Here is a 9,954-nt window from a genome sequence, read left to right as displayed (position 1 = left end):
TTAAATATTATTGCTGACATTTGTGAAAGGTCAAATATAATGCCCTCATGCAAAACACGTTTGCACCAAGACAAAATTATTTCAATTATTAAAAATACTAATTTGATTCACAAGTTCAGGTTTGGGGTATATAGTCCAAATATTTTTTCTCCCTACAAGTTAACAGTTTCACTGTTTAGCTTTTGGCCTAACCTGCATTTATTTGAAATCACTAATTTATGTCAACATCAACATTTCCTGTGACTCTGGTTGAGCATATTTATTTTTTTCCAAGCAAACCACATATTAAAAAAAGAAAGCCAAACAGCTGAGCATGTCATTGTTTCTCTGACACAGCAGATATAATTATTGTGCTTCTTATGCATATAACAAAAGTGAAGCTGAGAAGAATATTTGTTTACCATTCTCTGCAGCAGAAAGAGCTAACATTCTATAACTAATCTAATTCTTTGCTTGAGCAGAGAGCGGATCCTGTGTAGTCATCAGCCTTTGTCCCCAGAGAATCAAGCTTTTGTCTGTTATCTGAAACTTGTTTTGCTTATAAGTTTAGTAATAATAAAGTTTGTAACATAATAAAAGTACTGGAGAGGAAATTTCAGATAGCTGCAGATAATGTATCTTCCCACCTTCTCCTCTTCGGAATCTCTGCTATGCTGATATAGTAACACTGATTGTTCTTTCCAGCTTCATAAGTCCTGCTGTCATATAGCTTCATTGTATAACACTTGCAATTTTTATTTTGAGACTTCTGGACAACTTCAGGGTTTAAGTGTAAGGTAGTGTAGGCGGGAGTGTCCTTTCAGAAAAATTCCTGGGGAGGAGACAAAATTGTGTTAGCATATAGAACATCAAATATGATTATATCCTGAAAACTCTGGGGCATGGGAGGGGAATAAAAAGTGGATGCCATAATGGAGCATATAGACCTATGAAAAGTTGGGGGGCAACCTCTCATTCTCCCCCTCTCCACCCACTCCATAGTAAAGGATTTCCTGAGTATAAATTATACATGTTAAGAAGTCTAGGGTAGATTAAGTTGGTGTAACTCACACTAAGGAGCCAAAAAGAGAAGATTTACACCCATGTAAATCCATTGACATCAGTGGGATTACTCCTGGTTTATACCAATATAAGCCAGATCAGAATTCAGACCCCAAGAAGCATAAAGTATAAAAAGGTGAAAGTTAATGTAGGGAGTGGCCTGCTAAATTTATAGATTCTGATACCTTCTTTTCGGTTGCTTTTCCTGCTAAACATATCTTTTCTGGTATGTAAATTATACCAGCTTTGCCTCCCTTTAGCTCCTTGGACAAAATTCAGAGTTGATGTCTAATAAGCTGCATTTTGCATCTAAGGAGTTAAGTGTAATTTATACACTGAGATAGTGGGGGAGAAAGGTATGTTACACAACTGATTCTTTTTCTTGCAGTTACTTAAATGCACCTTCTCTCACCTCCACTGTGTGTGTGATGCCAAATTATGTGTAATAGGGCAGAACTCTAGGCTGGTAACGCAAGGAAAGCATAATTAAACAGTGAGTGGGACAGAAGAAAAGGAAAGTTACATCAATTTATACTCAGTGTACTTTTTTTTTTTAATTTGGCCCTTTGTTTAGGGCTTCCCCTTCCTGTTTATATAAATAAATATCCTATTATTGAATATCTCATTCCTATCAGTGTGGAGCTGATGTTGCAAAACTAAAGGCCCTTTGATGCCAACATTTGATTCTATAGCTGCTGACCTCAAAAAACACCTCAAAGCTTTAGAGGCCCAGCTGCTGTGGAGGTGGATCCTGTTACCACGTGGCTTAAGAGCCCCCAGAATCCTTCAAATGTTATGTCAAGGGATCTAAAAGTAAACATGACTTTGAGTACACCAAGGTTCTGTTCCTTATAAAACGCAAGTGACAAAGTGTTTTTGTGCTTGTGATTGATTTTGATGATAAGAATAACAGATTATAAAGTTGTAATGGAAACCACCAGAAAGAAATAAGTGGGGGGGGGGAATATTATAAAACAACTAAAAGGAAGACAAGGGAATACAATATTTAATATTGATTAGTTGAAAATTTGTTTTGGATCCATGTTAAAATAGGTCAAAACTGTTTTGATTCTTTGTAGCTGGAAAATTGAAGGGTAATAGAAGGGTAAATGTTTACATTTGCTGTTGACTGACTTATTCCAAGCTATGATGTCTATTGTTTGACTAATAAACCAAACTTGAGCTTGACCAGTTATGTCTCAGTTATTATTTTAATGGAATCTATTACTTACAATCCCTTTTCAAGGGTTTTAGTTTCCTTCTTTGGGTCTGCTCAAAATTTGAGTCATAGCCTGTGTCATGACAGACAAGTTCTTGGGAGTAACAATAAGTGGGGGGATGTATGTTATTGAGCTCCTCTCAAGTCCAACAATAGATCTGTAGAAACTTCAATGAGCAACTCTCAGGGGCTGTTCAGCTCTTGTGGCAGAAGAGAAAGGACTAGGTGCAGAGAAATCGTTACATGAAAATTACTTATACTTTTCCACTCCTGAGTTGTGTGTTTACATGGGATCACATCTTTTCCACCCTGTTTCCCATTGGTTGGGCAGTGGCAGCTTCCTTCTCCTAGGATATATTTGCCTACTCTCTTGCCTGTCCAAGGTCTGAAGATATTTTCTTATGGATCTGGCCCTAGATGCACCTGCAGCAATATTGGTCATCTGCAATTGCTAAAAGCTTCAGCAGCTTTCAGCTCTTACTACTATAAATTTATTATAAAACATCTCTTATTAAAATAACACCCTTATCTAAGTCTTAGAAATACCACCAGCTCAGCAGGGGACAGGACTCAAGCACTCTCTAGAACTAAAATAATCTCTGACAATGATACTTATCCTTTTCCTTTTAGAGTCCAATTCACAAATTTGCACACATTGTAACATTTGGAAATTATTTTCCTTGGTACTAGTAGTAACAAAGCAGATTTGAGTGAAATCGTGAATATTTAGGTTGCCTACTTTTTGATTGCCAACAAAGTTCCACTTGTGATGTGCCCTCTTTGGAAATAAAATGTTTCTGGAATGTTCTACATGAATAGTGAAGGAAAAGACAATATGATTTAATACTGAACAGCATTGTTATGGCTTTTTTATCATTTAGGTTTCCCAATCCTCTTTATGCCTGTGCGCACTTCTGTGACTGTTTTGGAGGTTGTGAGCATGTATGTGCTATTTATTGGCTGAATACATATTTTCAAGCTTCCATATGTTTTTGACTAGATCTGGGCAGTAAATTATTTCATCCTACTTCCCTCCCTGGCTCGCTCCCACATTTTTTGGAGGGAGGGGGGATAGTCAAAATTCCATTTTTGGTTCCTGAAAAGTTTTTGATGTTCATTTTGTTGGGCTAAAACTCCAAAATTTTCAGTGAAAATAGTAACTATTTTGCAAAAAATTCTGAATTATATCCCATAGGAAAAAAAAAATACCATGCTGGAAAAAAAAAATTGACCAGCTCTACTTCTCAGCCAAGACACAATTAATCATCTTTACCTTTCTCTCCTTAACTAAATAGGACATCAGTAATGGTCCTTTCAAAAGTGTCCTCATCAACAACCAGATTGGATACTTAAATAACCCAACTCACCTCAGTTTAAATAGCAGAATCTTTTGTCAATGTACAGATGAGAAAAGTAAAAATCAGAAAGAATGCAACTTCATATATACTTACACGAATCATGCCTTATCAATCTACTAGAATTCTTTGAGGGGGGTCAACAACATGTGGACCAAGGGGATCCAGTGGAGGTAGTGTACCTAGATTTTCAGAAAGCCTTTGACAAGGTCCCACACCAAAGGCTCTTATGCGAAGTAAGCTGCCACGGAATAAGAGGGAAGGTGCACTCATGGATTGGTAACTGGTTGAAAGATAGGAAACAAAGGGTAGGTATAAATGGTCAGTTTTCAGAATGGAGAGAGGTAAATAGTGGTGTACCCCAGGGGTCTGTTCTGGGACCAATCCCATTCAACATGCTGATAAATGATTTGGGAAAAGGGGTAAACAGTGAGGTGGCAAAATTTTGCAGATGATACAAAATTACTAAAGATAGTTAAAACCCAGGCAGACTGCGAAGAGCTACAAAAGGATCTCTCAAAGTGGATGACTGGGCAACAAAATGGCAGATGAAGTTCAATGTTGATAAATGCAAACTAATGCAAACTGGAAAGCATAATCCCAACTATACATATAAAATGATGGGATCTAAATTAGCTGTTACTACTCAAGAAAGAGATCTTGGAGTTATTGTGGATAGTTCTCTGAAAACATCCACTCAATGTGCAGTGGCAGTCAAAAAAGCGAACAGAATGCTGGGAATAACTAAGAAAGGTATAGATAATAGGACAGAAAATATCATGTTGCATCTATATAAATCCATGGTACGCACACATATTGAATATTGTGTGCAGATGTGGTTGCCCCAGCTCAAAAAAAGATATATTGGAATTGGAAAAGGTTCAGAAAAGGCAACAAAAATTACTAGGGGTATGGAACAGCTTCCATATGAGGAGAGATTAATATGACTGGGACTTTTCAGTTTGGAAAAGAGATGGTTAAAGGGAAATATGATTGAGGTCTATAAAATCATGACTGGTGTAAAGAAAGTAGAAAAGGAAGTGTTGTTTACTCCTTCACATAACACAAGAACTAGGGGGTCACCAAATGAAATTAATAGGCAACAGGTTTAAAACAAATAAAAGGAAGTATTTCTTCACACAACGCACAGTCAACATGTGGAACTCCTTGCCAGAGGATGTTGTGAAGGCCAAGACCATAACAGGGTTCAAAAAAAGAACTAGATAAATTCCTGGAGGATAAGTCCATCAATGTCTATTAGGCAGGTTGGGGGTCTCTGGCCTCTGTTTGCCCGAACCTGGGAATGAGCGACAGGGGATGGATCACTTGATGATTACTTCTGGGGCATCAGGCACTGTTCACTATCAGAAGACAGGATGTTGAGCTAGGTGGACCCTTGGTCTGACTCAGTTGGGCCATTCTTATATTCTTATGAATACTACAATAAAGCTCTTTAGACCTGTTCTATAACTTGAAGGTACAGAATATGAAAAGATTACCTTCCATAGAGCATTAGGGATATATGGAAGGCCTACTGTTGCCTGTGAGAGATACTTCGGCATGACATGTTCCTACCAGGCTGTCTTTTGTGCTTTAAATAAGACCTTTTAATTGCAGTGAATGGAAAATTTTGCTCTCTTCGGGTAACTGATCTGTAGGTGACAATATACACCTTAGTCTTCAATTACATTGCCTTCTGCACAAAATAAAATTAAATATTCCTGCTGGAATACTGTTTCCAGTTCTGGTGCCCACAGTTCAAGAAAGATGTTGATAAATTAGACAAGATTAAATGAAGAGCCACAAGAATGATCAAAAAATTAGAAAACATGTCTTCTGGTGATAGACTTGAAGTGTTCAATCTATTTAGCTTAACAAAGAGAAGGTTCAGCTCTTACAGTCTGACTTCCTACATGGGGAAAAGTATTTAATAATGGGCTCTTCAATCTAGCAGAGAAAGATATAACTTGATTTCAAGGCTGAAAGTTGAAGCTAGCAAAATTGAGACTGGAAATAAAGCATACATTTTTGACAGTGAAGATAATTAACCATTGGACCAGTTTGCCAAGGATTGTGGTAGATGCTCCATCACTGTCAATTTTAAAATCAAGACTTTTTGATTTTTCTAAAATATATGTGCTACAAATTATTTTGGGGAAGGTCTATGGCCCTTGTTATCCAGGAGACTAGACTTGATGATCACATTAAATAACCTGTTATAAAATACCTTATCATGGCTGGAATGTGCCACATAGGCACAAACGATACATAAACTATACATAGTTTGTGGATGATATCAAGTTGGGAGGGGTTGCAAGTGCTTTGGAGGATAGGATTAAAATTCAAAATGATATTGACAAATTGGAGAAATGGTCTGAAGTAAATAAGATGAAATTCAATAAGGACAAATGTAAAGTACTCCATTTAGGAGGAACCATCAATTGCACACTTACAAAATGGGAAATGATTGCCTAGGAAGGAGTTCTACGGAAAGAGAGCTGGGGGTCATAGTGGACCACAAGCTAAATATAAGTCAACAGTGTAATGCTGTTGCAAAAAAAAACACACACCATCATTCTGGGATGCATTAACAAGAGTGTTGTAAGCAAGACATGAGAAGTAATTCTTCCGCTCTACTCTGCACTGATTAGGCCTCAACTGGAGTATTGTGTCCAGTTCTGGGTGCCACATTTCAGGAAGGATGTAGAAAAATTGGAGACAGTCCAGAGGAGAGCAACAAAAATGATTAAAAGTCTAGATAACTTGACCTATGAGGGAAGATTGAAAAAAATTGGGTTTGTTTGATCTGGAAAAGAGAAGAGTGAGGGGAGACATGATAACAGTCTTCAAATACGTAAAAGGTTGTTGCAAGGAGGAGTGAGAAAATTTGTTTTTCTTAACCTCTGAGGATAGGACAAGAAACAATGGGCTTAAATTGCAGCAAGGGAGGTTTAGGTTGACATTAGGAAAAACTTCCTAACTGTCTGAGTGGTTAAGCACTGGAATAAATTGCCTAGGAAGGTTGTGGAATCTCCATAATTGGAGATTTTTAAGAACAGGTTAGACAAACACCTGTCAGGAATGGTCTAGATAATACTTAGTCCTGCTGTGAGTGCAACGGACTGGACAAGATGACCTCTTGAGGTCCCTTCCAGTTCTATGATTCTATGATAATGGCACTGAGTTCTGCAGCACCCCAGAATGGTTTGGGGCAGGGATCAGCAACCTCTGGTACACAGCCTGCCAGGGTAAGCCCCCGGGCAGGCCAGGCCAGTTTGTTTACCTGCCGCATCCGCAGGTTCAGATGATCACGGCTCCCACTGGCCGTGGTTCGCCGCTCCAGGCCAAAGGGGGCTGCAGGAAGTGGCAGCCAGCATATCCCTCGGCCCGCACCGCTTCCCGCAGCCCCCATTGGCCTGGGATGTCAAACTGCGGCTAGTGGGAGCTGCGATTGGCCGAACCTGTGGATGCTGCAGGTAAACAAACCGGCCCGGCCCGCCAAGGTACTGACCCTGGTGGTCCGCGGGCCAAAGGTTGCCGATCCCTGGTTTGGGGTATGTTTACATTCCAACTCAGGTAGACAAACACGTGCTAGCTCTGCTTAAGCTAGCACTCTAAAACTAGCAGGGTAGCACGGGAGGCAGCTCAGGTTAGCTGCTTGAGTAGAAACCCTCCTTGTACCATTGGGTATATTTAGAGGCAGCTAGCCTGAGCTGCCAGCTGTGCTAACCCCAGATACACTACTCTAACTTGAGAAGACTGCATGCATTTCTGTTTACCTGAGCTGAGAAGCACAGTCCCAGCTGAGATGTAGATGTACCCTTTGTGAGCTTCAACTTTATACTTGCTGCACAGCTAGTCAGTTCTCCTGGCTAGGGCATAATGGAGCAGAGCCATGACCCTGTTTACTCCCTATCATTCATCACATGGCACAGGGCTGTAGGGAGGTCAGGTTCTTGCACATTCCTCATTCAAGGGATTAGAATTCTGCACGCCCCTTCACACACCATGAAGTAGGATTGTCTGTATAAGCAGTCATTGTGGAGCAAGCTGGGATCTAAATCTAGAGCACAATAACCGTCCATGTCAACCCTGCTACATACTAGAAGGTCCCTAAGTGTTCTTGACTTACTGGCATTTGAAACTTCTAGTGAGCAGCAGCAGGGTCCACACAGAGTTTCTGTATGGTGTGCTAGAACTCAGTGCATGACAAGCTGGGTTATAAATCTACAAACTTGTATAAACATGTCCTTAACAAAATCAAGATTTATTAAAAACATGGAGAAAATGGAATGAAAACTAAAGATAGACTTTGCTTAACATATCTGGATTCACATTTCTCATAAGTGAAATAAAAGAAGGCTTTTTCACTTGAGTTATAGAATAAAGAAGAGGGAATAGCTTGCAACTTTTGAAAGCAATCTTCTCTGATCAACCTGTCAACATCAGGCCATCCAGATACTAACTGTTCTTTGGTCCTCCCTAGACATGCTTATTATATCTCCTCCCGAGTTTCCCCAAACAGTTTTCTGAAGACAAAGAGATATAATAAGGAAATAGTCTAGTGAGGAAGAGAAAACCCTTAATAATGATTAACGGGTGTCTTTCACGGGCTTAATGACCTAGCTCTGATATAAACTTTTACAAACCACTATGGCTGGTTGTGCACCCCATTTAGGTCAGGCCTCTTGTTAAATTCCCCCGAGCAGCATTTTTATTTATTTTTCCTTCTTTCATGAGCTATGAATTGTAGACTAAAGGTGTCTAGATGTTCTGTCACAGAACTGTTTGTGAGTACAGATGATTTTTCCCTTCTTTCTTCTCTAGTCCTGGAGAAGTCTTCTTCACAGCAATATACACCAAAACTGTGCAAAATAGAAAGAATGCAAAAGCTACCTGCAGGCCAGAAGTATCAAGAACTATTAGGCATCTAACTATAAAGCTTTCTAGGACCTTGAATTCTTATGTCTAAGGTATAGCCAGTAGCTGCACAAATTAAGTGTTAACCAAATGTGAATTCATCTGGAAGAGCAAGAAACGTCCCTAATGGGAAAGACTGTGCTTCAGGAAAGAGGCTTATCAGACCAGCACTATCTAAAATAAAGTATAAACAAGAAGAATGGTTACTAAATATGAAATTGTTTTAAAACTCCATGGGGATGCAATAGGATCTTTATAATTGGCTGCCAGGCATATCATACTAAATCCAATAATCCCAAGTAAATGTGCAAGCCTGTTTTCATTATTTTCATAATGATTGCACTAAGACATTCCAGGCAGTATATTTTAACATCATTACTGCATTTTTGAATGGTTATAGTCACTTTTCTCTCAGACTTCTGCCTTATAACTTCACCTGAGGCATGCTATAATCACCTAGAAATGCATTGCCTATTGTATCGTATTGCTGAATTATGAAATGGACAGCAATAATTGAACAATCTGATGAGCTAACTAGAGTTCTGAGAAAGAAAGCTAATACAACGGAAATGCATATACAGATGCCTCATGTATTCACATTTTTCTTCCCAGCCAAAATTTTGTGGGTTAAAATCCCATACTCCTGGTCTGATTCTCCATGAAAATCAATGTAAACCAAAGTAACTTCTGTGAAATCAGTAGAGTTACATTTGGAAAAAAATACACCAGTGTAAGGGAAATTAGAATCATAAAGCCTAGTATTTGAAATTACAGAATGGCATTGCATTGCAGAACATGATGGGAATGCTATAGTGCTAAAGATACGATGGTTTGATGGTTACTAGTTCTCTGGTAGTAGTTAAAGAGGGAAGGGGAAACCTTCAGTATCCTGATAAGTGAAAATCAATTTCTAATATGAACAAGGCTGAGTAGATGATGTTGACTGATACATAAGTGCTCTATGTGCCTATAGAGTTATTATGCCAGAGGAATCTATATTCTTAGAAACAGTGTAAATATGGAAGGCACTGTACAAAACTGAGTTATAATTTTGCTGCTGTCAGGCTGGTGTTTTGTATTACTCTTGCTGCTTTTTTGACGAGCTGCCAAGCTACAACCCTTCCCTTAATCCCACCCCTGCTCCTGATTGGGCAAATTTCAAGCTTCTCAGGCTTCAGGCAATAGCAACAGTGGCCCTGATTTTATAAAAGCTGCCAAAAATACTGCTATACATGACTCTTAGGGACATATTTGTCTGTTTGTATAGTGCCCCTAAGCCTCTCCCTGCCAGAGGCTGGGACTGGAAAACAGGGGTGGATCACTCAAAAATTGCCCTGTTCTGTTCATTCCCTCTGAAGCATCTGGCAGCAGCCACTGTCAGAAGACAGGATACTGGGCTAGATGGACCATTGCTCTGAT

General features: G+C 39.2%; 1 long non-coding RNA gene across 1 annotated transcript in view; it reads right to left on the bottom strand.

Moving 5' to 3' along the window:
• Positions 1-254: 254 nt before the first annotated feature.
• LOC135984141 (uncharacterized) overlaps positions 255-9,954 on the bottom strand; it is a 35,593-nt gene continuing 25,893 nt past the window's right edge. The window contains exon 5 of the long non-coding RNA XR_010602048.1: positions 255-811. This is a non-coding gene — a long non-coding RNA (uncharacterized LOC135984141). The remainder of the gene's footprint in view (positions 812-9,954) is intronic.

The sequence above is a fragment of the Chrysemys picta genome, chromosome 5, assembly GCF_011386835.1.
Source record: "Chrysemys picta bellii isolate R12L10 chromosome 5, ASM1138683v2, whole genome shotgun sequence".
Lineage (NCBI taxonomy): Eukaryota > Metazoa > Chordata > Testudines > Emydidae > Chrysemys > Chrysemys picta.
The sequence above is the reverse complement of the archived record's forward strand: the minus strand, read 5'-3'. Positions and strand labels throughout refer to the sequence as shown.